Source organism: Mycteria americana, chromosome 1, assembly GCF_035582795.1.
Source record: "Mycteria americana isolate JAX WOST 10 ecotype Jacksonville Zoo and Gardens chromosome 1, USCA_MyAme_1.0, whole genome shotgun sequence".
In the NCBI taxonomy this organism is placed as follows: domain Eukaryota; kingdom Metazoa; phylum Chordata; class Aves; order Ciconiiformes; family Ciconiidae; genus Mycteria; species Mycteria americana.
The window spans coordinates 18,041,992-18,069,477 of NC_134365.1; the positions used below are offsets into that span (position 1 = coordinate 18,041,992).

The 27,486-nt window shown below is 40.5% G+C and overlaps 1 long non-coding RNA gene across 3 annotated transcripts; it reads right to left on the reverse strand.

Annotated features, from left to right (window-relative positions):
- Nucleotides 1–10,083: 10,083 nt before the first annotated feature.
- Nucleotides 10,084–27,358, reverse strand: LOC142405283 (uncharacterized). Of its 3 annotated transcripts, XR_012774119.1 has the most exons (5): nucleotides 27,282–27,358; nucleotides 22,064–22,375; nucleotides 19,477–19,640; nucleotides 14,169–18,555; nucleotides 10,084–12,658 (listed from the first exon to the last, which is right to left on the reverse strand). It is a non-coding gene; the product is annotated as an uncharacterized LOC142405283 (long non-coding RNA). The 3 variants fall into 3 exon arrangements; XR_012774116.1 differs by lacking the exon at nucleotides 10,084–12,658 and having other exon boundaries at nucleotides 13,761–18,555; XR_012774118.1 differs by lacking the exon at nucleotides 10,084–12,658 and having other exon boundaries at nucleotides 13,761–18,555; nucleotides 19,373–19,640.
- Nucleotides 27,359–27,486: the final 128 nt, after the last annotated feature.

Here is a 27,486-nt window from a genome sequence, read left to right on the forward strand (position 1 = left end):
ATGTAGGCAATCAATTAAGGAACACTGCTAAGCAGGTACATCTTTTTAATCAACAGGAGAAGACAGGTATTCTTCAGCATGGCCTGCATTACCCAAATATTGATTTAAATCATTACAAATTTGAGCTGTCTCTTCCAAATCTTTTGGAGGTATACTCCTTATTAGGACCCTGTAACAGATTTTTTCCAGTGAAAATCATGCATGCCCTTGTAGTACCCCGACAGAAGTAGAAAGTACTGTGTATCTAACCTTATCTGAGAGAGTGGAAGGTCTCAAATGAAAAAATGTAAAATATCTGAACCAAAGTGAAAGCTGGATGATACACATATAAGTGTGCTGGAAATCAAACAAGAATCATATTCCTCCATATTTTTGCCACTCTACTCAGTTCTGTGTTGCAAGTAAGAGGGAATCACAGATTTTTACCAAGAACTCTGAAAAACACAGCTTGTCACAGACATGTGATGGAGTTCTTCAGCTGCTGTGCCCTGTGCTCCAGGCTCAAGGACTCCTCCATGTCCCAAGGAACATCTGCAATGTCCCACTGAGGGAAAAGAAAGTTCAAGATCAGTGAAGATGTTCCTAATATTGTCCCTTGAACACATATGTGAGAGCCAGCTGTGGTCTTGTCCGAATGACATCTAGTACTGAACAGAAGTTTTAATCTCATTGCTCAGGAGTTTAAAAGTGGAACCAAAATCAATGAAGAGTTTTTGCTTTGCATATTTTTTGCTGCCCATTGATAACTACAAAATACTTCTTTTCTTCCACGGAGAAAACACCCAAGAAAGTTTTTAGACAGCTGCTTGGGAATTATCAAAATTTTTTATCTCACTGCATTGCAGGCAAATTGGAGTATTTACACATGAATCAAATTCTGTTCTCAGGTACACACATGCAAGCCCCATTAGAACAGTGTAAATACACACAAAGGCCAAATTTGGCAATTGAAATACTTTTGGAAAATGGAAACTAACTAACAAAGGTAATAGAACAGAGGAAAATAATTCATTTTAAATATCAAAATACTGACTAATGTTCTAATTCCTTTTCTACTTCTCAGCTAACAAAGGCTAAAGCATGAGTGGAATATTCTTGCTGCTGATGGAAAGAATGACATCACCTTCTCCAGAAAAATACCTGAACTATTTTATAGCATTTCTATGCTTTTATCATAAAAGTTTAAATTACAGTTATTATTGGAAATGATCTGGAAAAAAGCAGTTTTAAAGGCTTGTCAAAAAGGATTGATTGCAGCCCTTTATTCACTTAAGCCAAAAGGTAATTGAGAGAAAGTTGTTGGTATACTGGAGGGTGTGGGAATCGATCCAGAAGACACTTTGTTTTCTTGTGAAGGGAAATGTTGCATACTGCTCCTGAACCATGGAAGTATACAGAATCCTTCCTTTCTTCCAAAGCTCCAACCTACCTCCATATTCTCTGCATAAACTACCTATTACTGTGAAAAATACTAAACAGGATTTGTTTCAAGCTGTTATAGCTGTGGCTCCCACCTACAGATATACACAGATTTATCGTTCTTTTTTTTAGATCCTTGTTCCTATTTTAATTATTAGCCTGAACTGGAGCCCCTGAGGAGCTGTGAGACGCCCCTCTCATCCAACTGCATCCTTTTAAGAAGCAAGGAAATTAAAATTAATTCTGTCTGACAGAAAGATAATGCTCTCTGGCAGTGTGCAACTTTGGTCTAAGTTGATAAATTGTTGTAATTATTTGAAAAGGCCAGGAAGCACTGTTCTTTCTTTTGTTTTAAGAGACCAATACAGGAATCTGAGATTTCTTATCTTCTTGATGGCCTTTGGGTGGTACAGGGTGTGTAGGGGGGTGTATAAGAAATGTTTGCTCTGCTCTGGTAAGAATGCTTGCATAGGTCTTTCCCTGCAGTGCTTGTAGGCAGAACTGCTGGTAACATCCAAAAGTGTATCTCTTCTGCCCACCCCCCAACTACATCAGTTGTTCCAATAAAAGAGTATATTTCTCTCTGCAAGCTATGCTTTGCTGATTTTCCAGTCCCTCAAAGCTCCAGAAAAATTGCTCTTTAGCAGGCCCGTGCAGACCTTGCCTGGAGTATGCCCACGTGCTTTTTTGCAAACCCATGCATAGGGACCAGTTCTCAAGAAGAGTTCCAAGAGACGGTAACTCTGGGTAGGCAGACAATTTTTATAGTTCAGGTATCAAACTATTATCAAACTATGTATCATGTTCAATAGTAACATCCATCATATATACTAACTCTTATACTTACTGAGTGTAAGAACAGTGAGATTTTTTTAAGGTTTATAACTCTGCCTGGAGGGTTTTTTTTTTTACACAATTACAGGGCATGTGCATGCCACCAGCATGACACTATTGACAAATTTCAAGTGTGTGCTCAAATTTATGCCATAAAAGAGCTTCAGGGTGAAGGAATTGTTAACATAAAAATTTCTACCATCAGCACAGCATCTTTTCTCCTAACTCATTTTTAGTTGGAGCCATTTTAGCTGGAGCTCTAAGTTGAGCCATTTTAACTGCACCTTTTATTCCCAGAGTGCTTCTCCAAATGCTCTGCTTCAGCAGGCAGGGCTCTAATCCATATCAGAGCTCTTCTAGCTTATACCAGACAGTGTAGCCTTCATAAGCTAAAGAATAAAGTAAGATTATTCTTCCATTTAAGATGGAGAGACATATTTTTATGCTACTTTTAGAAGAATACACTGTAAAACTACTAGTCAACACTGCAGGTAAAAGAATAGGAAAGCATGGGGGGGGGGAAATCACACAGACTACGAAGGCAGTAGAAACAGTCCCTTTCCGAAGAGGACGCAAACCAAACCAGAAGCAAGATTCTCTGAAACAGAAGAGGAAAATCTGGAGAGTATATTTGTAAGACTTAAAGTAATCAACTAATGAAACAATTTAAAAATAAAACAATCTCAGTATAGAAACCATTACACTGAAAAATATGATTTACTTCCTTCAGTTCTGGATATGCTTATTAACAACACAGGAAGTAAATAAAGATACAGATAATCACATTATCAACACAAATAAGCACACATGAGAAGCACAGACCCATTATTTATCATGACACTTCAGACCAACTGTTACCTAAGATATGCTTAGTTGGACTAACTAACCTAGCACATAAAAACAGATAAAGTATCTAGTACTTAGACAACCATGGAAGCATCTCTGTAAGCAGCAGTGATGGCCTTTATCATGTAAAATAAAATAAAATAAAATGAAATAAAATAAAATAAAAATAAAATAAAATAGAAATTATCTGAACAGCAATGTTATCCAAGAAACTCAAATTACTTCTTCATTTCCAAGAATCAGTGGACATATTTTAAACTAAGGGAGGGCAGATTTAGACTGGATTTAAGGAAGAAATATTTTGCATTGAGGGTGGTGCGGCACCAGAACAGGTTGCCCAGAGAGGTAGTGGAGGCCCCATCCCTGGAAACATTCAAGGTCAGGTTGGATGGGGCTCTGAGCAACCTGATCTAGTTACAGATGTCCCTGCTCTTGCCAGGGTGTTGGACTAGATGACCTGTAAAGGTCCCTTCCAACCCAAAGCATTCTATGGTTCTGTGATCTCTGTAGCTTCCCAATATTAATAACTTGAAAAAACATAAATAACACAGAAATAAAAATGTATATGTGAAGAATCTATATTCTTAAAAAAGGTTTTGACTCTCTATAGCTGCCAAGATTACAACTCTAGCTGATACGCACTGAATCAGATGAAACATAAACCTAATTTATATTATTATTTTAAATAATTTTCAATTATTTTTTTTCTTATCACTGAGGAAATGACACTGATGTGTCATTTCTGACTAAAAAGGTAGTTGTGCCTGTGATCACAGGTAGATTGAGCTCACTCAGAAGCTAGTGAAATGCCTAATCACCAATTACCAAAAAGCCCTCCTGCTCCCTTCTTGACATTTGGAAAGTTCTTCAACACTTTAATCAATTTTTGTCCTTGGGAACTTATCACCTAACAAATGTACCCTGAAACACAAACATTCACACCAGTCTTCTTGGAAGACATCTACTTTTGACCTGATACTCACAAGCTCACGCTTTTTTCAGTACCTCTATAAGACTACAAATAATTGCAGTTAAAGATGGATCTTGAGGTCCATCTTCTTACAAGAGCAAGAGATGTTCTAAGACATAGCCACTATTTGCAAGATAGCAGAGTTACCATATGAGGAAGAGGATGCTCAGAAGGGCAAAGACATTTGGCTAAACTAAAAAAAAATTTGGCACATTAAACTTTCTCTTTCTTGTGAGTACTGTCATTTTGAAGTCAAGTAGCATAAGATCACAGACCTGACTTTCCTGAAAGTCCATGTTGAAAAATTCATGATTTATACTCAAGACTTATTGTTTCATGTTTTCATTCAAACTATCCCACCATTTCAGTTTCAGCAGAAAAAAGCAACCCCACCCAATACCTTTATCAGAACAAAATTAATTAAAAAAAGATAAGAGTATATGAAATAAAAAAATATATAGGTTTTCTCAATCTTATCAGTCTTCGGACACAGTCTCATCAGTCTTGTTATTGATTCATTATATAATTGGAAAGTTGATAGATGCATAAATTCATATTTTTATAACATCTACCTTTGCAAAGACAAAGATCCTGGCTGTAGGTTCTTTTAAAGTTGTGTTTGTGGATTTAAGGGAGAAGAAGGAAGGGCTTTTTGTCTTTAAATGCCAGTGAATTGTCTCCTTGAAACTGGTTTAATTAATTCATGTGATTTAATTAACAATGTTACTTTCTGTGTTTAGTACTATATTTTAAAAGTACAATATAAACCTAAAGTAAATGCTTAGAAATGCAGGTGAACTTCTCTTTCAGAGACTGAGATTCTGAATGATCAGATAAAAGATGGATTGAAGCAGTTTGTCTGAATAGAGTAATTTTCACTTTGATCGTTTTTCAGCTGACTACTGTAGTAGAGATGATGACAGCTGGTATGAAGTTGTCTGAACCAGTGATACTAGAACACAAATACATGCCAGTACTTTGCATAAAATCTGCAAAGCAGAGCTATTTCTGCACTATGCCTTTTGACATCTCAGCGTGCATGTTGACTTGAATTGACGTCCTCTCTTTTTGATTTTCTGGTATCAAAATAAAATGGAAAGCTAAGAACAGAATATAAAATTAGATACAGCTACGCAAAAAAGGGCAATGGTGAACAAAGAGGATCTTTTAATAACTGAAGTTAAATATTTAATTCTAGGAAACAACTATATTTAAGGAACTTCGCTGTACCTGACTTCACAGTTGTTCAAAGGGATGCCAGTCATCCTGGGGATAGTTCTGAATATACTGAAATGAAAATTCAAAGGCTGAGGAGTAACCTGATAAACATTTGTTATCCGTTTGTCTTGCCAGGTGGCAATGGCTGACTAATTTGGAGCACACCATTTTGTCGGATACATATTTAGAGCTGACTAGTCTACGTGTCATTCTAAATACAATATGTAGAAATTGTAGATTTTGATGAAAGTGATACATTTTCAAAAGATTGCACAAGGTTTTAGTCAAGGTTTTCAGCTCATTTAGTCAGAACTATGAATCAACCTTCACTGCAATGCTTTGAAAAATCAACCACCTCCAAACTATCTCCAGACAGTTTAATGCAAATAGTTTTGTGAAAATCATGGCTCTGGAAGACATAATTCTAAATCACCTAAGAAATGACAATTAGGACTAGTCAATGTTTTGAAAAAGAACCTGAGTGCAAAGGAACCGTTCAAACCAATTGCTTTTATGGTTTTATCTGTAAGAGCAAGTCAACAGGAAAAGAGATTACATTGTTAACGGCAGATTCTTTGCCTTGATTAGGAAAGGAAATGCAATAATGAGACTTGAACTAATAACACATTCATACTAGATTTAGCTGTAAGAAACTTACTCTTCTGTCACAGTAGGATGGGTGCAAAATAAACCTATGAAGGGCTGGGACAGCAACTATAACAGAAACCAGAGAAGTATTGAGTTGAAATAAATATTCAGTCTAAAATGGACTTGTACAACATTTCATTCCTCTTGCTTTTTCTAGCAAATTTTGAGATGGTGACTAGAATTCTTAGGACAGAAGCTAATGTAATGCTATGTGTGTCTTTCACAGCCAGCAACCACTGGCTACTGAGAAAACATGTGTGACTTACTCACTACACCATGTGGTTGATAATCTCAACATCATAAATTATTCTGGTTTTGGAAGGAAGCATTTTGAAACACTGTGGGATAGAAGTGGGGAGAGAGAAATAGAGAAGTGTGCTATAGACTGTCTCGGTAACTAAGGAACGCAACTGTAGGCTTTACAGAAGCTGACAGTGCCCAACTACAAACAGGACAAGAGCAAGAAGGGATAAAAACCTACATCTTCCCTTTTTTATCAACGCAAACCCCCATATTCACAAAGCACTGCTTCAGAAGACAAGCAATGTTGTGTGCGGTTGATTAGAAGAAACACACGTAGCAGGGTGGACAGCAACATAGCTTGAAGGTGGCTTAAAACACACAAACTGTTCCTACGTAACTGAGTCAATGCCAGCGTGGCTCTCTGAAAACTATCAGACAAAAAGCAACATGAGTAACAACAAAATAAAACTGAAGAAAGACATTAATTCCTTTCACTCTCTGAAAACGCTATGACTACAAAGCACATGGGTATGTGTGCAGGTATGCATGTACAGCCAGGTGAAAAAACATTTACCTGAATCTCCAAATTCACTGGGTAATAATGATGTTAACACCTCACCCACTGCTTTACACCTCAGAGTAATGAAAGTATAATGCAGCTAGACTTCTTTACCTTTGAAACTTAATTTGCTAATCCTAAAAATCTTCAAGTTTCTCCTTCCTGTGTTCTTCTTTCTGGTAATCTATTTAGCTGTACAGATAATATGATATATGAGAATAAATAATGCTTGCTGCACAGAAAGTGAAATACAGCCTAATGAGGGTGTTAGAGTATTGCCTCCTAAAATTAGTTTCAGATGTATGAATAAGTAGCTTGCTCTTTGGAAAGGCATAAACACCTGTGGGTAAAGCAGACTTAAAATGAAAGTCCTCACCATCACTCCCTATCCCTGTCCCGCTTTCTGGACAGACACCAAAATGCTGTGTCTGGACCCAGGCCATGGAAGCCATTGGATTTCTAACCTCATCTGGTTTGTGGAGTTCATTGTTCAAAGCTCTGGATTTTTTTCAGATTTTTTTGTTTAGCACACACCTGGGTGCTGAACCCAATTGTTATCCAGTTGCTGAAAACGAAGTGCCTAGAGACAGCTGAGAGGCCTTTGGGAAGCCAAGATGTCTGCCTGGGACAGGCAGATATGACACAGGGCCTCAGAAAAGACCCACATCCTCTGAAGCAGCAGCTGGTGGCTAGGGTGGGTATCCTACAGCTGCTCTACATATAAAATAGACTAAATGCCTAGGCTTGGGCAACTGAATGTCACTCCTCATGTCTGATAACACTCTCTAGCAGGGAGACCTCAAGAGTTTTGTCACCTAAATCCTGGGATTCATGTCTTAGTAAAGGGAACTTGTAATCATTTAGACACATTTTGTCCCCTACTAGAAGTGCAATCAGCAGATCAAAGTGAGTGGTGCTAAGGCTCCTTACATCTCCGTTACACGAGGCTCAGGAGGCTCACCCTGATCTAGGTGGTGGGTAGTTTCCTAGGCCAAACATCTCCACTACATGGGTGGTTCAGTGCCCAGGGAAAAGTGATAGGCACAAACTGGAAGACCTTTTGGTGGTGTAGTCCACAAGTAAGTTAGGAACCTATCGTCCCTGAAGACCACTGCAGAACTTCTGGAGCAACGTTTCTGATTTAGTTTCTTTCCAAACAGGATCTGTTTCATGGGTACACAACTGTCCTCAGAGCTGAACTAATACACAGTAAATCGAGATTTGCTGTGTAAATTACACAGTAAATTAAGGGATTTGCTTCAAAACTGCATTACTGCTCTGAACCAAGCTGCTAATGTAGACCCGGTTACACTGTACATTCAAACCTTAGATTTGGCACAGGACCACTAGGCCAGACCACTTTTATAGTTTTATCAGCTTCACTGCTTGGTGAAATAGCTTCCATGGTTAGAAAGCATTATCTTTTAAAAAACCTCTCTTGCCTTTACTTGCCTTTGTACATCACCTGAGGAATTTCCAGGCTCCAAAACTCTGTGGGCAACTGGCAAAAGTTATCTCCTTTGTATCAAAGGGGTTAGAGCAACTCAGAGTTGATGGCCACTACCTGATCTTTCATAGTTTCATGACTGTATTTCAAGTTCCTGCTACAGTACAAATATTCAAAAAACCAAACAGGTTTTAAGCAAAATGATTGCTGAATTATAATGGCCTTAAGTTGATATAGATATATCTCAGTACCTTCAAGAGACAACAGCTAATGTAGAAACCATTTGTCAACCACCCAATTAAAATATCCTGGTTTTTAACAGTTTTGCAATGCTGAACATATTATCATGCCTAAGTAAATCTCGTATTCACCCATCTGTGATTAAATCTACAGAGACACCCGCTACAGCATCAGTATTTGGCTGTGTAACTTATCTCATGATTTGTTCTTCACTGATCCACCAATAATACAACACACACTGCTTATGTGTCCACTTCTACAAATGGTTTTCTACAGCCCCTTATATAAATAGTACAAAATCTCTGATTCCTTTCATATCTATTTTTATTGAAAGACTAGTGAAATGGTAGTTCTGTGAAATGATGTTCATCATTATCATGGTCTCAGAGTCAAAGATGCTGTTGCCATAAGGAGGTAGGTGCTAACATGCTAACACCTGTGCCTACTTTTAAACCCGTCCAGAAGACTCCCATTTTTGGTTTAGGAATACCGAAGCATTAGCTGGCAGGGTGTGTTCAGTCAAAAGTACTCCTAGGGTATCTTTGAAGTATTATCTTACCATCCATCCTCCTTTTCATGTGTTCCAGCTCACTGTATGGGAATTGCTTGGTCATTTATGTACAGTCTATCCAAACCGCACCTACTACCCAGTGCTCCTGGGTCATTGTTATTAATGACTCAATAAGCATTCAATCAATCTGACTAAAACCAAAAAGGTATCATGTTATTTCATTAAGAGCAGGTACACAGAATCCTCTCATGGCAGTTTTCCACGAGCAGAAATCCATGGGCGGATGCATCTTCTATGCAAAATTTCTGACTTATACAGGAGCATGGTAAGCACAGAAGCGTTGTGTCACTTTAATTTGGTACTAGAAGAAGCTACTCTCATGCTGATGCAATAGCTAAACTGCATAAGCACATCAAATTTCAAATTTATTTCTACCAATGAATTTGGAAGGCATAATGTATTTTCCTCTTTAGCACATAATCTTTTGCTTTCCTTGCAGTCGTCAATATTTGAAAGCTGATAGTAGAAGCAGAAAATCAGCCTGCAAACTAAATATCTTGTTTAGAGCAGGCTACTAGTGAATGATCAAATCCGACATGAGTTTTTGTAGCCTGGAATAGTTCAGAAGTAAATGTTGTTGATTTTTTTAGGGCACTGCCTAGCACAAACACACAAAATAGCATGACCAACGCAGTCCCTAAGATGCAATCTCATTTGCTACTATTTGTTGCGGGGGGGGGGCGGATGGGGGGTGTGGGTGGAAATGGATGGCTTGGAATTCTGTTGACCCTTACGGCGCCTGAGGGAAGCTCTCTCAGACAGCTAGGTCCTTCCATCATGCTTTGAAATTCAGCCTGTTTCTGAGAGGCCAAGAGCTTTAATCAAATAAACGGATGTTCAACAGATTATAAGATTTTTCTCTTGGATGCAGAATGATGCAACTGTAAGATTAATTCCATGGCTTGTTGAAACATGTTTCAGTTACAGAAGCTTGCTTTATTTTCTTACAATATTCTAGGACATTCTGCATGAATGTTTTTTAATCATTATACTTCTTCATTCCTCAGGTTGCAGTGCAGTTGACCTTTCTATATGGTTGGGCACTAGTCTGAACTGCAGCAGTGCAGTTGCCATGAGAAGTGAGGGGGATGCTACCTTTGGCACCCATAATTATTTTGAACAAATGTAGAAAGTGCTGGGCCTAGCAACTTCGCAGTCTACAATCAACTTTTCTACCCTTTACTGGCATTATCATGTATTAGCCCCTATAATGTCCTGAGTCCAGCTTAGAAAAAACATGTATTAGAAACACCAAACTGGTGAAAAATGAATAATCAGGAAGGAAAGCAGTTTTTCCTCAGACTTTATGAACAGTTTTTAATTAATATGTATTAATTATGTATTAATCAATAGGTAGTATGTACTGTTTAAAGAGATTAAAAGCTGCTTCTTACATAAAAATACAATTTTCAGTTACAGATTCTGTAGGGCCACAAAAATAAAAATACAATTTTTATTGTATAAAGATAAAAATACAATTTTCATATAAAAATACAGAAAAATACAAATTCCAGTTGCAGATTCTGTACAGATTCAGTTACAGTTCTGTAGGGCCACTAGAATAAAAACGGGAATATAAGAGATGATATTTCTGAAAATTCTAATGTGAAAAAACAATCATTCACTGCCTTGATATTAAGAAATGTAGCAAAGAGGAACAGAAGTGCTGCATATCACTCAGTGCAAATGACTTTTATATTGAAGACTTGGGAAGAAATTAATCATTGCTGGAAGTGGGCAGAACACAGCTGGGAGTGGCTGAATTGTGTTTGCAACCAAGGCAAGCTGAACAGCACTCTGTGAAGCAGCTCAGCTGGATTCCTGAGCAGTGAGAGGCTGCTAACCATCAGCCTTTTAAAACACCGCAGTAGTAAAAGCCCACCAAATGGCTGCAAGAAAGTGTTTGGTCTCAGGCCCAGTGGGAATTTCCTCAGATTTCAAATAGTGGGGGCCATATGCCAAGATCCCTGCAGCTCTGCTTATCTCGAAAGTAAACAGCTGAATATATTTGGCACAGTTTTTACTACTGCTGCTCAAGCAGCTTTCATACGGGTTTGTATGGGCGCAGCTATCATAGCACTGGAATTAGGAAGCATCCTTTTTTAAATCAATATGCTTTTGCTAAATCTCCAGAAAGCGTGTATAGGGAAGATATGAATTGACAAAAAAACCCTTTAAAAATAGATAAACAAACACGCAGCATTTTTTACTCATCTCAAACAGAAATCCCCCCTCCAATCATCTACCTATACATAAGGGCAACACTTTTGAGTGTGGGATAGAGTAGGAAGTGCTCTTCAAACTTCATGAAGGCCTATTTTTCTCCTTTTCCAGATTATAATTTTTCAATTACAATCCTAATGTCAATGTTGCAGTTACTGTAATACACAGACTGTGCCTCCTAATACACTAATGCTACTGTCAAAGTAGGTAGGTTCCAAAAATGCAGATTCACGTCATTAACAGCCCAGTGGTCACGCTGACATGAAAAAACGCCAGATTCAAATGTCATGCTAGAACTCTTTGGTCTTCAGCTGACTGGCACTTGGACATGCTGCAAATGATAATTGACTTGATCTTTAAGAAAGAGATTACCAAAACAATACAGCACTGAGCAGTACTAACTCATCTACTCCCAACAGCTGTTTTGCTGGCAGACTCCAGGGAGACCTCTTATCATAATCTCATAATGAGGTATTAATAGCAACCTCAGAGGAAACTGCTTGCTCTTTCTCAAAGAGGAATTACCGGTAACTGCAAAACTCTGTTTATTGCAATGTACTGGATGGAGACGCTGGTGACAAGGAAGGCATTCCCCAGATCCTCCTCTGCAGGTGGGAAGACACTCCTGAGCTACGTGCTTCCTTCCGATAGGAAAAATTGTACGTTGAAAGTCCGATACTTGGTCAACAGAAAACTAAAACCAAGACAGTGGGCTTTGATGATACTTTTATGTGAGGGATAGTAAGAGGAATTTGGGGCTTTGCCTGCTTAGATGAGAAAAAGCATTGATCCTGTAGGAAATGATAGTGAGAGCCACTTACATAGTGATGCTACAATGAGTTCATTTTATTGCATAATAGAAGACAAATGAAGTAGACTAGTTGGAACAGAAAAGCACCAAATCACGAAGCCGAGTCCTCTCTCAAAAGCACACAAGGCTATTCTTTCTTGAGGCTGCTATAGAAGTTCTCAGACTATTTCAAAGAAAAAAGGTCTTTGTTCAAGGTTACAGTCCTTAGAATCCATAATATCTGTATCTGGACTGTTTATAAAAATCAGTGTTTCTCAGAGCAGCATGAAACCTTACCACCTAGGTTCAGTTTCTCCCAGGCATTGTGCATGTGTATATTGAGGCTTACCTGCCAGGGAAAAATCTATAGCAATGCAGGTTAGATAAGCAGGTGGCAACAGAAAAAAAGGCTGCATGGAAGAATAAACATTCAGAGAACCACAGATGCCTATTGCTGGCTGATTTCTCTAGGACTCCTAGGCCTACAAAAGAACTCTCAGATATTGATCCTTTTTCCTTGGTATGAAAGAGATGAACAATCCCACTGAAGTTTGCGGGAGCTGACGGATGCTATGAAAGGCTTTTCACAACAGCATTGACAAAGTTGCTTGCCTGTTTCTTCCGCCAGAGGAGAAGATCATATGGCTTCACTGTTGAAAGAAACAAAATAGCAAACAAATGCTGAGCAATTCTTTTAAGGTGAAATAAGTATTCAGGCTGCTCTTGCCTTCCAGATGTAAAGAACTCCATTGTTTCCATATGAAAAGCAGGTTCTACATTGTTTATGTTTGAAGAAAATAAGATGAAGCAACATTTTTGTCAATAATTCTGAAGCTCTTACAAACCAAATGTTATAATCAACGTTTCAAAAGTGGTATATAACAACTAAATTATGGACGTGAATTCTTCAAGAATTTCAGCACCCCAGAACACAAGGAAGAACCAGGGAGTATTTTTGACAAATTAACCTGAACAAGTACGATAGAAATGATTTGACATTGTTAAGCTTGCCTTCTGTCAAGGTAAATATCTGTTTACTGTGATAACACCAGTGAGCAACTTCTCTCTATTAAAACAATTCAAAGTAATTCAAAACTGCACTAGGTACTGAGTTTTTATCAACCAGAGTATAAACAGACAACGTAAAAAGTGATATTTACAGCTACATATCATGAAAAGATACTGACTCCTCCCTTTTTCCTCTTCCTTATTTCTTAAGATTATTGGAGTCATTATTTTCCTCTTCAATTAAAAAAGAAAAAACCTTCACAAAATAATTCTTTGTCTTTGGGCATATAAATCCTCAAATTGGGTTACTTAGGACTTGAGCCAACAGGAGGGTTAAATGAAGCTGCAATATCTAGCAAGGTAGGGTTTTCCCCTCACGTGACAGGCTGTTCATACGGAGCTGCAGGACTTCCATACGGCCTTTCTGCTAAAGCCATCTCTGACTGCATGAAGGGGATACAAAAAGTCTAAATGGTTTGGCCAGCCCTTTTTTTTTAATCCACTTCACTCACCGGTTGCATAATCCTTGATCGTTGTATACTAGTGGTATTACCCAAAGCGATGTTGGTTTAGCACCCTGAACAACCCTAATCTCTTCTGAGACTTGTTTCTCAGTGGAGAGCTGAGCTTGTTTCTGTGGAGAGCCCTTTAGCTCTAGCTGTCCTGCCTTTCCCAGCCCGTCGGCCCCGAGGCAGGCGGCTGCCCTGGTTTGTCTCAGCTGGAGATGCTGAGGCAGACGGGTGACAGCACTGGCACTGCAGCCTGGCGCGAGGGGGCCGGGGTGAATGGCGGCACTGCAGCACGACACCCTTTCGCAGGGAAGCTCCCCTGGGGCTGCCAGCCCTCGCGCCCGCGCAGCGCAGCGCTCCCAGGGCTGGGCAGTCGTACGGAATAAATGCTAGACTAGGCTGGTGTCGGCAGCAGGAAAAAGGCTAAAACCTTCTCCTCCCTTCCCCACTGAATTAATTGTTGGTATGTGAAGTGCTTCCTTCACAAAGAGAGTCTACTACTGAAATGGCTAAAAGGCTGAAGCCTAACGTGGGCAGAAGGTGCAATTTTTCGTGTTATCTGAGGCTGGCAGACACGTATTTACGGATGAATCAGCTCAGTTTCCTAGGCAGAGAGACAAATCAAGTCTCTAGAGCTTCATACCATGGGAAATGCTTTGCAAAGTGTTCCAAGTAGTCCTTTATCAAATAACACCGTGGTTTTGAGCCAGCAGCTCCTTATCAAAGTATTGATCCTTTCCTGGCATTACAACATCTTGTTGAGATGATGACATAATGTTTCCAGTGGAGCCAAGGGCACCTCAGCCCCTCTCCAGACACGCTTGAGCACACTGAAAAGAGCAACGAGATGCAGAGAGCTGATGAATAGTCCTTTGTCTTCAAGAAAGAATCTGAATGCAAACAAGGATTTATTACCATAAATGCTTCTTTCACATTTTGAGACGAGTGAAAACAAAAGCACATAAGCTTCAAGCTTCAACCCATCTTATAAAACACAACAGAAGATTTCCTAAGCTAAGTTAGATACTGAAAGGTTAATGAACAGCGAGGGTGCTATGGAAAACATGATGGCCAAACCCAAAGCCTACTGAAGGCAGTTTTATCCTAGATCCATCATTTCTAAGCACTAGATGAAACCTGACTGCTATTTCTCTACCATAATAATTTTCTCATTAATTTTACTGGTTTTGAGCATAGTGCCAACTATTAGCACTGAAATAAAGCGAACATTTTCTTCTATTGTGCGGTGTGTAACAGACAGAAAATTGGAAAACTATAAAGAACTTGTATAGCTGCTGCTGTGGTGATTTATTCCTTCACTGCTCCCATATGTTCACACTTCAACTGGCTAATTATTTAAGAGCTATGAAGAAATTGCCTGAGTTACTTTTTCCTGGGGAAAAGGCCCCAGTTCAGACCCCTCTCATGAGGCATGTTACCGAAGGGGCCAACCCTCCTGGCTTCTCAGTGAAGAGAGACAGAGCACATTTCCAGACAGCACTTTAGATCTTAGCCGACCTCAAAACTATGCGGAGGTGGCCCTCTTTCTTCACCTACACAAACACAGGAAAGCTCATTTTCAGATACAGCAATTTAAATAAATTCGTTCCATTAAATTTCCTCTTGCTACAAAGAAAAAAAAATCACTATTTTTGGTGATACTCCAACAAAACCACATTTTAATTTGATTTCTATGTAAGACTAAGCATCTGTACCTAGTGTGCACTCACATATGTGTGTGTATATATATATATGCTATGCCTAAAACAATGTAATGTAACTGATTCTCTATTGTAGAGAGTTTAAGTAATACAAGTCAAAAGAGACATGAATAATAAGAACAAATTCAGAAGGGAATAGCTTTGAGAGCAATTCATAGGTCGTACAGCCCAAGGGACTGTTATGATCATCTCCTCTGATTTTCTGCACAAAGAACATAGATTTTTCACACAGTAAAAACCTCAATCAAGCCCAATGAATTGTCGTTGAAGTATAGCATATTTTTCAGGAAGACATTCTGTCTTGATTTAAAGAACTAAATTTATGGAGAAGCTCCTCCATCCTCTACCCAATGCTGCAATTGCTTATCTTCACTCTTTAGATAGTATTTCCCCTGCACTTCTTCTAGTGTTAATTTTCAACCATTGAATCATGTTATGACTGCTACGTTCTTTAGTAGTGATGATCATTATCTTCATTTGCAACTCTTAATTTTTGCCACCTACAAATGCAAGGCACCAGTGATTTCAAATTTTTAGAGCATTAGTAAGAATGTTGGCTACCATTGTCTGAGAACTGGTACAAACAGAAGGCTACCACATACAAATTAATTTAAATCATAGGCAATAAAGATGGTATGGGATCAGCTTGATATTAATAATTCTAGTATTATTATTAATGTGGGAACAAGAATACAGTATGACATGAGCTATGAATTTAAAGTTTTTGTCATGCAGTACTTATAAAACCTTTTTTTCAGTACCAAATACATTCTTGGCTTTTTTTCCTTTTTCTTTTTTTTTTTTTTTTTTTTTTGTAAAAAACCAAAGGTTTGCCTGGTAGAAACCTATCCGTTCTTCCCTTGGCTACATTAGCTAGTCTAATATAAAATACTATCTCCTTGTACAAATCTTTCCTCTCACAAAGCCAAAAAGGAGAAAACAGAGAAGTTTTCAAGCTTCATTAGTATTTCAATATTGTTCCTGTTCTGCAGCCCATGGCTGATTTTCAGAGTTAGAAAGTTTTTTGAAAAATGATGCATAACATATTTATTTCCTCTGGCTACTTGTGAAATCTTGTTTTAATGACCATGCATACTAGAATTATTACCACTATACTTCAGGATTTCAGTAGAAGAGATTAATCCTTTGAGCTCTTTCTATTTAAAAAGGCTTTAACTTCCGAGGAGCTGCCTGTGATTGCCTTATCATTTTCTCTTCAAAATTCAGGGACTCTCTGGTGGTTTTACGTCAGTACTCTTAGTTCATTTCTTGCACTAAGATTGCCAGTCCTGAAACAACTGTCAAGACCATTCAAGCGAAATTGCAAATTTTCATTTCAAGGTTTAGAAGCTAAGCTGTTCTTTCTTTTATTACTTTACAACATGATGCTACATGCTGTGTTATACAAGAAAGTGATATGAATAGCAAAATACTTGATTCTCACTTTTTAGTCTGAGTTTTCTTTTTTCCACTTAGCTGAAAAACTTGTACTATTCCTACCCCTTTCTCAAAAGTAACAAGGTCTAAAAAGAACAAAACTATGCAGGTTTTTATTTTTTTCCAATTCCACCAAAATTCTTAAAGTTGGGAAAACATTTATCATCTTCAGCTAACGAGTACTTCGTAAATCCAATTCACTAACAGACTATACCTCTTGGATATGGAGCAGCAATGCTTTAAAGCAAATGTATAAAATACTTTGTTACCTTTATCATATCTTTTCACCCAAATATCTGGAGTTACTCTCATTTTCTTTGCAATATAACTTTGCTTATGTCTCCTTCACCAAGCTCTCAGCCCCTCTGTTGCTAAATCATAAGCCGTCCCAACACTCTCACTAGTAAAATGGGTGGCTCAGCCAACAGCATTACCGCAGGAGCACTCTAACTCTTTTCTACTGAAAGTCATGCTGGAAGGATCCTGTTACTAGAACTCCAACTGCAATATCCTCATTATACTCATCATACTTGTTTACATTTGCTCTCATTCAAACAAGAGCATACACAAACCACAAAAACAGTAATAAAAAATTCAAGTAATAAAGAACAGTTAATGAGACCTGATATAGACATACCTCTAAAGTAGCAAATTCTATTCCTCTTTAAGAAAAATAAAACATAATTTAGATACAACTCACTTGACTTGAATAATAACTATAATGTATTATACTGAAGATATTTTCAGAAATGATATCTATGCAACACACTGCAAGGCCAACTGTGAATTTATATTCTATCCTCTATTTGTCATTCACCTGACACTACCTGAACTCACTCTACTGCTAATCCTTTTCTACAGAAATTATATTAATAGGATTTCAATACTGAAAATATGTGGAACACTAAAAAAGAAGGGAAGGCAGCTGTTTTCAGTTTAAGTGTACATTTCAACTGCTATGCAGAGAAACTCAGAAAAGGATTAAAAAGCAAACAGTGAAACTTAATTACCTTCTAATATACATTTGGATCAAAGATAAATTAATTGAGAGAGAAATGGGGTTGAATAGCACAGTAAAGGCTTTGCTATCCTCAAGAAACACCAACAAAAACTAATCCCTCACACAGACCCAAATGACATGAAAAAGGCACTAACAGTGGCTTTGAGGCATGAAATGAGAAGTCAGTGGTAGACTTAAATTAGGTGTAGAGATCCAAGGAGAAACACAAAAGGAATTTCAAAAAGCGATGGTGATGGAGCTGGATGGTCAAAGACAAGACTAGAGAAAAAAAAACCAAACCCAACCAAACCCTGCAGCAGTCACTCATGAAGATTGTCAGAGAACAAATGTATGCTCTCAAGATATACTGTAGATGCCAATTAACACACAGCTTGATGAGTTCTAACACTTGAAAATACCTGCTGAAGATAATCCATCAAAATTTATCTGTAGTATCATGTCTCCATTCTTCTTACATACATGGGAGGAGTTAAAGATTCACTTCTAAATAGCATTTTTTGACCAAAAATCACAAGGGACCAAGGACATGATTGATGCCAGTGGCATGCCAAATGCAATGTCTCCATGCTGAATACATCTCCTGAGAAACTTTGTTTAGAACAATGGATCAAACAGGAGGAGAAACACAGACTGGCCAGGGAATGAACTAAAGGGAACGTGTCTTTTATAGACTTTTATAGGTCTGGAGGTTTCCAACACTGAAGAAGTCTCAAAGATCTACACACAAATTCATCAAAGGTTGTTCTAAACCACAGGTCAGAGAAGGTCAGTATCAGTAGTCACAGCAGCAGCAGGATAACCAAAAAGTAAATAATGCTGAGAAATACTTCTCACCACGCCTGGTGCATTTCCTGAAATTTGAGACGAAGTAGTCCATTAGAACCAAAATGACCAAAACTGAGAGGTTGAACTAAAGCACCTAAATCTGCTGTTCAATTCATTCCTAGAGTTACAAGACACTTTGTTTCAGGTACTTTCTCTGAAAAATTGAGTAATACAAACTTTGAAAAGAAGAAAAAAGGTGAGGCCACTTAGCAAGATGAGTATGGCTGTTCTAAAAAGAAACTTAAAGGAACTGAGAGCCCTACTCACTCTCATATTACAGGCTCCAATCTGGTTTTGCACTCCGGTTAGTAACAAATGATACTTTAAAAAAAAAAAGCCAATGTATAGATTCAGAAGAAAAGCTCCAGACGCCCATCTTTTACATTATGCCCTATTTCATGTCCAGTTTTTAGATTAAAGCAACAGTAGACAGCTTTGTTATTTGTTATGACTTTGAAAAATGAAGTGGTTCTGTGTCTGTTCCAAGGAATTGCCTACTCTTACTGACTTTAGAGAAATGGTACTGCCTACTCCCTCATCAAGCCACAGTACTAAGCAGGTCTTCTGGCATCTCTAAAGCTCTCCCAATAACTCGAGAGAATCTTTTAGCCTCAGGAAAAATCAACTAATGCTACAATGATTTTGCTTTTCACCTTGTTCTGATAGCAAGTTAAATGCAAAGTTTAGAAACTGATTTGAATTCTATAATTTAAAGAAAAGAAATTTCTATCAGCAATGAACAGAAGAGAACTATCATGGCTTAGAGCCAAATATGCATTGATTTATTCCTCTGTTTGAAGTTCTGTCATGCTGCAATGCTGTTTAAACCTTCACTGTACATACCAGAGGCATAATAACGTGAAATTTCAAGGAACTAGAACTATGCTGGAAAGAGGACTTGGTACTTTTGTCAACTTCTCTGTCTTCTACCCAAGACTTCCACTTACAAAGCATCCTTCCTCCTCTGACTCATTTAAGCCTCAACTGCATATTGCATCAGACTTCAGGAAAGAGCAGTTTCATCCACCGGACTGCCAGTGAGCAAGTGCTCCTTGGACAGAGTGCTGTTCCAGGCTACGCCCAACTGACGGTGTCAGATTATCAGTTGATGCTGTGACACAGACAAAAATAAAACGAAAAACCTTCACCTAAAAATGCATGAAATGCAAACATGAGCACTGTTACTAATATTTTAGTGAATGACAGCTTTTCAAAACTACCCACATCGACCACTCTTCTAGAAGGAGAAACAAGAGACAAAGACATTTACTCAGAGACAGCACGTATTTATTTATGCTCTTTTCAATTTCACAGTCTTCTTTCACTCTTACTGAATACAGAGTGTGAGTGTGCACAATTCCATACATGTGCACTACCAGCGTAAGTGTATTTTGGCAAGTCTGCTCTTATTTGCAAAATCTTGTTCAATTCATGGGGCCACTTATAGAGCCCCACTGGGGCCCACTTCCTTTCTTTGTAAGGGAATGCCACTTACAGAGGAAAAGTTACAAAATGCTGTGATGACTGTCCGTCTGCAGCGATGACTCCTTCTGGGCATTATTCTCTCATGTTGATTCCTTCCCCCTTTTTTCCTCTCCAATTTTCTGGAGAAGAATTGCACTGCACTGAAAGGGCTGTTGTGACTATGTGTTTTGCTGGGCCATGTCTAACCTCTTTCCATCTAGCTATTGGCTATCCCTCTTCTTTAACATCCCTTTGTTCTTTCTTCCATGGTTCTACATGACTACTTCTCCCACTTATATTACCTTGCCCCGTATCTTTCTGTCACGAAGTACTCTACCCTCTGAGATTGTTGTCTTCCCTAGTATAAGTGGCTCGCTCTGTTCTTACTACCCTTTTCTTTTTGTGCAGAATGCTGGTTTTGGGTTAGCTTGCTTGGCAACTTCACTCCCTTTGCTCAATTTATTTTGAAGAACTGCTTCTTCCATGATATTTACAATAAAGTAGATGGATACAATGGCTCAGTAGAAAGGCATGTGCATGGACCAAACAGAAACAGTGATCAGCCACCATAGAAAGCCCTGTGTGCTACATTCGGAAGCACTTCTACCAGTTTGTTCAAGTGGTAAAAATGTGCAGAAACTAATGCTTCACATGGAAGTGGCTCATTGGAATTCAGTTCAAATGTTTTTTCCTTCTTGATTAAAGCAAACAAAAAAATGCATATAGAGAAACGTAGTCTTGTTAGCTGTAGACTAAGTCAGTTTAAACCACACCTTGCAGTTGCATCTACATTACAGTGTGTTGCTGACACAGTCATGTAAGGATAAGCATGAAAAAGCACACTCCCTAGCTTACACAACTTTATCAGCAAATTCTCCTGGTGTGAGTGTAGCTAAGTTAGCAAGGGAGTGCTGTTGTCAGCTTAGTTAATTTTGTTTAGCATCAATCTATACTTCCCTGTGCATCATCAGAAAAGCTTCTTTTCCCAAAATACACTGCACCTCCACAGAAAAGTCTGCCTGTATAACCGTACCAGCACAGCTATATTAGCAGAAGCTCTCTAGAACACGAGCTGAAAAACAATTTGGTGTGACTGAATGTCCGCTGAAACACGTGCATATATAGCTCACCAGCTATCACACTAAATAAACATCTCCGTGTCTACTTTGTTCAAAATATTGCTAGCACAAGCTACAACACTCCTAATTTTGATCAGCCAAGAACATGGCTAATTTTCTACATTTTAGAACATACAGAAACTCCCTGGGCATCCTCAATAACATTTACCAACTGGATGCAGTGATTCGATTCTGAAAAATGCCCAAGAAAAATAAAAGCAAAGAAAAAAAGAAAAAAGAAAAGCCCACAACCCACAAACCTCTCGTTAGCTCAGTACATTATTTGCCCATGCTGGCAACAGACCTCTTCCTAACTATAAATTCTTGCATACAACTTTGCATGAAACAAAACAAATACTGCAGTAGGCCTTTTAATATTTCTTCTTGCTCTGAAGTAACAAAAATTCCCATGCAAGTGGTAACTGAAATATTACCGCAAGTTTATACTGCAATCCCAGTAGGGCAGGCCTTAGTTAATATAGCTGCACGCACTTTGAAATAGCTAGTTTGCATGTTTGAAGCAGTGTAACTACAGTTAAGCACAACTTGACATTAAACAATTTCCCAAGTGCTTATTTAGATTCTTGGGAGTGTTTGAAGACTATGCTAATCAGCTGCAGTAGGCGAGTCCCAGTGGTGACTGCAGTGTTGTTATACTCCTTGAATGACGGCACCCGAACACTGGCAGATCTCCTTCTCGAACACAATAAAGAGGTTGACAGCGGAATCTGTGTATGCCCTCACCTACCTGTGTCACATTTCTGTAACCAAAAAAGCTAAACAGGAACCCTGCTAAATGTTCAGACCACCTTCTCCTTCCACGTACTGTGTAGCTGTGAACTTACCTTCTTATGATACTCTATTAATACCATTTTAAAGTCCTTTTCGAGGACACACTCTTTGTGGTTGGATCACCTTAAGTGACGGGCATAAAGAATTGTACCTAAATTACCTGACAGGGTCTTGAAAGGTTCCTCCTTCCAAATCCTTTCCACCTCCAGAACCTTGGCAACATAGGTTTGTTGCAGGGATAAAGTAAAAGACGGAATAAAGAAAAAAATATAAAAGTGAATGGGAAAGGAATGAAAATAGTGGCCTTGCCTTCTTGAAAGTCCACAACAGAGAGGGCCCAGTCCAGCTCCGGATGACTTCAGTCCCAGGGTCTGAACTGGCAGCAGCTCTCCACAGTAGCACTGACAGAGACTTTGTGACTGTGTACTTCCAGTTCTTCTTGATACAAATGCATCCCCATTTGCAGGTCAGACTTATTCATGTGAACAAATCAACGCTACAGTTATTTGTTTCCGGTATAAAATTCTACACCACACTAAAAACTTAAGCATAATGTAACATATACTGAATATAATGAAAATGAAATAATACAGTTAACTTTGTACTGACTTCATTATGTAATTCAATAAAACCTTCACTTCTAAAATGAACCAGAAATTCCACATGGCTGCACCAGACTGACACAAAAGTTAACTGGCGTTACTTCAGGATTCAGGTCAACTTTTACAAGGATGACAAATGGCTTAGGCTATCTAGGCTGACGCTAATTAAATTTCCCTTTGACAAATATCAACAGTGAACAAATAAAAAGAACATAAGTATAGTTTCAACATCCACATTAATGCTAATGATAGAATGTATCTTTTATGGATTTATCACTTTTTTGACTGTCACAACCAAAAGTACCTCTTTTTTGTATTCTAACAGCAACAGCTCTAATTTAAATTTATCTAGCTAAGACCAAGCAAAGTTCCACTCATGACATTGCAGGTTTCATTTTCACTTTAGCTAATAGGCGTAGTTCATATTACATTATGTTTCCTGTGTGTTCTATTAAAACTGCTGATACTCAAGGTCATGAGGCATTACAAAAAGCGTACAGGTCCAGAATCTGTAAGAGGGATCCTATTTAAAGGACACAAGTAGAGAAGAGGATACTACCCGTAGCATATTTATCTATAAGTAACATTGAAATTACTGGGACATGCAGCTTTCACTTGTGAGCCGTGATCTAGCAAGATCTGCGAAACATTTTATTTTTGCCCGTTCTTAGAAGGTAACTGCTAAAGTAAATCCCAAAGCAGGCAGAAAACGTCATTATTTGTTATTCTTAATAAATAACTTACACATGAAATACATACTAAAGAACAAATGTTGCATTGCAGGTCAGGTCTTGTACTACATGCCAGTTTTTGAGTTACTTATGGCAGAATGTTCCCTGAACAATCTTTGACATATTAAATTAGTCTTGCATTACGATGCAGCAAAAAACTCTGTAAGCCAGCATTGTTTTCTCAGGAGCCATGCTCCAAAGAGTAACATAAAACCACGCCTATTTTCTTTGCAGAAGTGATGTATCCTTGGATCAAATTGCTGACATCTTTTCAGATGTCAGATGACAGAGCTTTAAACTAGACTCGAAGGGGGAGGGGGATAATATCAGGCTTGCCCGAGAGAAGCTGAGGGGCAACGTGCCACAGTTAGAGGGAGTGGGTGCCAGCGAGGGCACTCGGCCTGTGTCCCCGAGATGTGTGGGGTACGCTGGGGCACAGCCGAAGTTGAAAGGAGTTGAGCTAGGGGATACTGAGGCAATAGGAGCCAAGAGGGAAACGCCAGTGAAACGCCTCAAAGCACACAAGGGGTGTTCTTCCATGAAGGAGACACAGACGACAGCCCAGCTGAAGTGCCTCTACCCCAATGCACGCAGCATGGGCAACAAGCAGGAGGAGTTGGAAACCATTGTACATCAGGAAAACTATGATATGGTGGCCATCACGGAAACGTGGTGGGATGACTCGCACAACTGGAGTGCGGCGATAGATGGCTATAAACTCTTCAGGAGGGATAGGTCGAGGCAGGAGAGGTGGTGGGGTAGCCCTGTACATCAGGGGGTGTCTGGATAGTTTAGAGCTCGATGATGGTGACGATAGGGTGGAGTGTCTATGGGTAAGAATCAGGGGGAAGGCCAACAAGGCAGATATTGTGGTGGGAGTCTGTTACAGACCACCCAACCAGGATGAGGAGACAGATGAACTATTCTATAAGCAGCTGGGAGAAGCCTCATGATCGCTAGCCCTTGTTCTTGTGGGGGACTTCAACCTGCCGGACGTCTGCTGGAAATACAATACAGCAGAGAGGAAACAGTCTAGGAGGTTCCTAGAGCGTGTGGCAGATAACTTCCTGACGCGGCTGGTGAGTGAGCCACCTAGGGAAGGTGCCCCGCTAGACCTCTTGTTCACAAACAGAGAAGGACTTGTGAGCCATGTGATGGTTGGAGGCCATCTTGGGCAGAGCGATCATGAAATGATAGAGTTTTTGATACGTGGAGAAGCGGCGAGGGGGGTCAGCAAAACTGCCACCTTAGACTTCCGGAGGGCGGACTTCGGCCTGTTTAGGAGACTGGTCAAGAGAGTCCCCTGGGAGGCAGCCCTAATGGGCAAAGGAGTCCAGGAAGGCTGGACATTCTTTAAGGAGAAAGTCCTAAAGGTACAAGAGCGGGCTGTCCCCAGGTGCCGAAAGACGAGCCGGCGGGGAAGACGACCGGCCTGGCTGACTAGAGAGCTCTGGCTCGAACTCAGGAAAAAGAGGAGAGTCTATGACCTCTGGAAGAAGGGGCGGGCAACTCAGGAGGACTACAAAGGTGTAGCGAGGCTGTGCAGGGAGAAAATTAGAAGGGCCAAAGCTGAGCTAGAGCTCAATCTGGCTGCTGCTGTAAAAGACAACAAAAACCACTTCTTCAAATACATTAGCAGCAAAAGGAGAGCTAAGGAGAATCTCCAGCCCCTAGTAGACGGGGGAGGGAACACAGTGACCAAGGATGAGGAAAAGGCTGAGGTACTTAATGCCTTCTTTGCCTCAGTCTTTAATAGCAGGGCCAATTGTTCTCTGGATACTCAGCCCCCGGAGTTGGAAGATAGGGACGGGGACCAGAATGGAGCCCCCATAATCCAGGGGGAAATAGTGAGTGAGCTGCTGCACCACTTAGACACTCACAAGTCTATGGGGCCTGATGAGATCCACCCCAGAGTACTGAAGGAACTGGCAGAAGTGCTCACCAAGCCCCTTTCCATCATTTACCAGCAGTCCTGGCTAACTGGGGAGGTCCCTGCTGACTGGAGATTAGCTAATGTGACACCCATCTTCAAGAAGGGCCGGAAGGAGGACCCAGGGAACTACAGGCCTGTCAGCCTGACCTCGGTACCGGGGAACCTGATGGAGCAGATCATCCTGAGTGCTATCACACGGCATGTAGAGAATAACCAAGGGATCAAGCCCAGCCAGCATGGGTTCAGGAAAGGCAGGTCCTGCTTGACCAACCTGATCTCCTTGTATGACAAGGTGACCCGCCTAGTGGATGAGGGAAAGGCTGTGGATGTTGTCTATCTGGACTTCAGTAAAGCCTTTGACACGGTTTCCCACAGCATTCTCCTGGAGAAACTGGCTGCTCATGGCTTGGAGTGGTGTACTCTTCGCTGGGTAAAGAACTGGCTGGATGGCCGGGCCCAAAGAGTGGTGGTGAATGGAGTTTACTTCGGTTGGCGGCCGGTCACAAGTGGTGTTCCCCAGGGCTCTGTGCTGGGGCCAGTTCTGTTTAACATCTTTATCAATGATCTGGATGAAGGGATCGAGTGCACCCTCAATAAGTTTTCAGATGACACCAAGTTGTGTGGGGGAGTTGATCTGCTGGAGGGTAGGCAGGCTCTGCAGAGGGACCTGGACAGGCTGGACCGATGGGCCAAGGTCAATTGTATGAGGTTTAACAAGGCCAAGTGCAAGGTCCTGCACTTGGGCCACAACAACCCCATGCAACGCTACAGGCTTGGGGAAGAGTGGCTGGAAAGCTGCCTGGCAGAGAAGGACCTGGGAGTGTTTGTTGACAGCCGCCTGAATATGAGCCAGCAGTGTGCCCAGGTGGCCAAGAAACCCAATGGCATCCTGGCTTGTATCAAAAATAGCGTGGCCAGCAGGACTAGGGAAGTGATCGTGCCCCTGTACTCAGCACTGGTGAGGCCGCACCTTGAATACTGTGTTCAGTTTTGGGCCCCCCACTACAAGAGGGACATTGAGGTGCTGGAGCGTGTCCAGAGAAGGGCAACGAAGCTGGTGAAGGGTCTGGAGCAGAAGTCTTATGAGGAGTGCCTGAGGGAGCTGGGACTGTTTAGCCTGGAGAAAAGGAGGCTGAGGGGAGACCTTATTGCTCTCTACAACTACCTGAAAGGAGGTTGTAGCGATGTGGGGGCCGGTCTCTTCTCCCAGGTAACAAGTGATAGGACGAGAGGAAATGGCCTCAAGTTGCGCCAGGGGAGGTTTAGACTGGATATTAGGAAATTTTTCTTCACTGAAAGGGTTATCAAGCATTGGAACAGGCTGCCCAGGGAAGTGGTTGAGTCACCATCCCTGGAGGTATTTAAAGGACGTTTGGATGAGGTGCTTAGGAACATGGTGTAGTGGTGGTCTTGGCAGTGTTAGGTTTACGGTTGGACTCGATGATCTTAAAGGTCTTTTCCAACCTATACGATTCTGTGATCTCAAAGCAAATAAACGAAGTGGATACAATGACTGGATGAGTCCAATCTTCAGGAGAACTTTAAAGCTGAGAAAGATTACTCCCCCATCCCCACCCCCAGTAACTGGGTAAAGAATTGTAAATAATTGGAAGAAAATAAAATGGAAAAACTCTGATGTATTGTGTTATAAAATGGTGTTAGATCTAATTTGATTGAAATCTGCCCTCTTATATTCAACTAATATCTCCTTCCACTGACATGACACTTCTTGCATTTCTTCCTAAAGAGTACCCTGAATTACTCTTTACGGTTAAATCAAAAAGGTTTAAAGCCTGAAAACATCATACCCGGAGTATCACGAAATAGACTGAATTGTGGGAGTATTTTAGTTAATCACAGAAAGGAACCAAAGTGGGTCTGTGTACCATTACAGGCTAGCACCTTACACACCATGACAAGGCCAGGGAAGGGGAAGGGGAAGGGGAAGGGGAAGAGGAAGGGGAAGGGGGAGGGGGAGGGGGAGGGGAAGGGGGGAGGCTTCCTGGCACCGGCGACCTCAGCCTGGGTTTACACAGCCGCGACAGGGCCCGGCCGAGGCACTGCCGCTGCCAGCTGCTTTCTCGCTGCTTCTCTGCCCACCCCTGCTCCGACCTGCCCAAGCAGCCGAGGCCGGACGCAGCCCAGCGACACTGCCGCCATGACGGGAGAAACGAAACGAAACGAAACGAAACGAAACGAAACGAAACGAACCGAACCGAACCGAGTCGAGCCGAGCCGAGCCGAGCCGCCGCCACGGCGGGCTCTGCCCACACGTCCCTCCCCACCCACCGCCCAACACTCCCTCGCTGCGATTGGC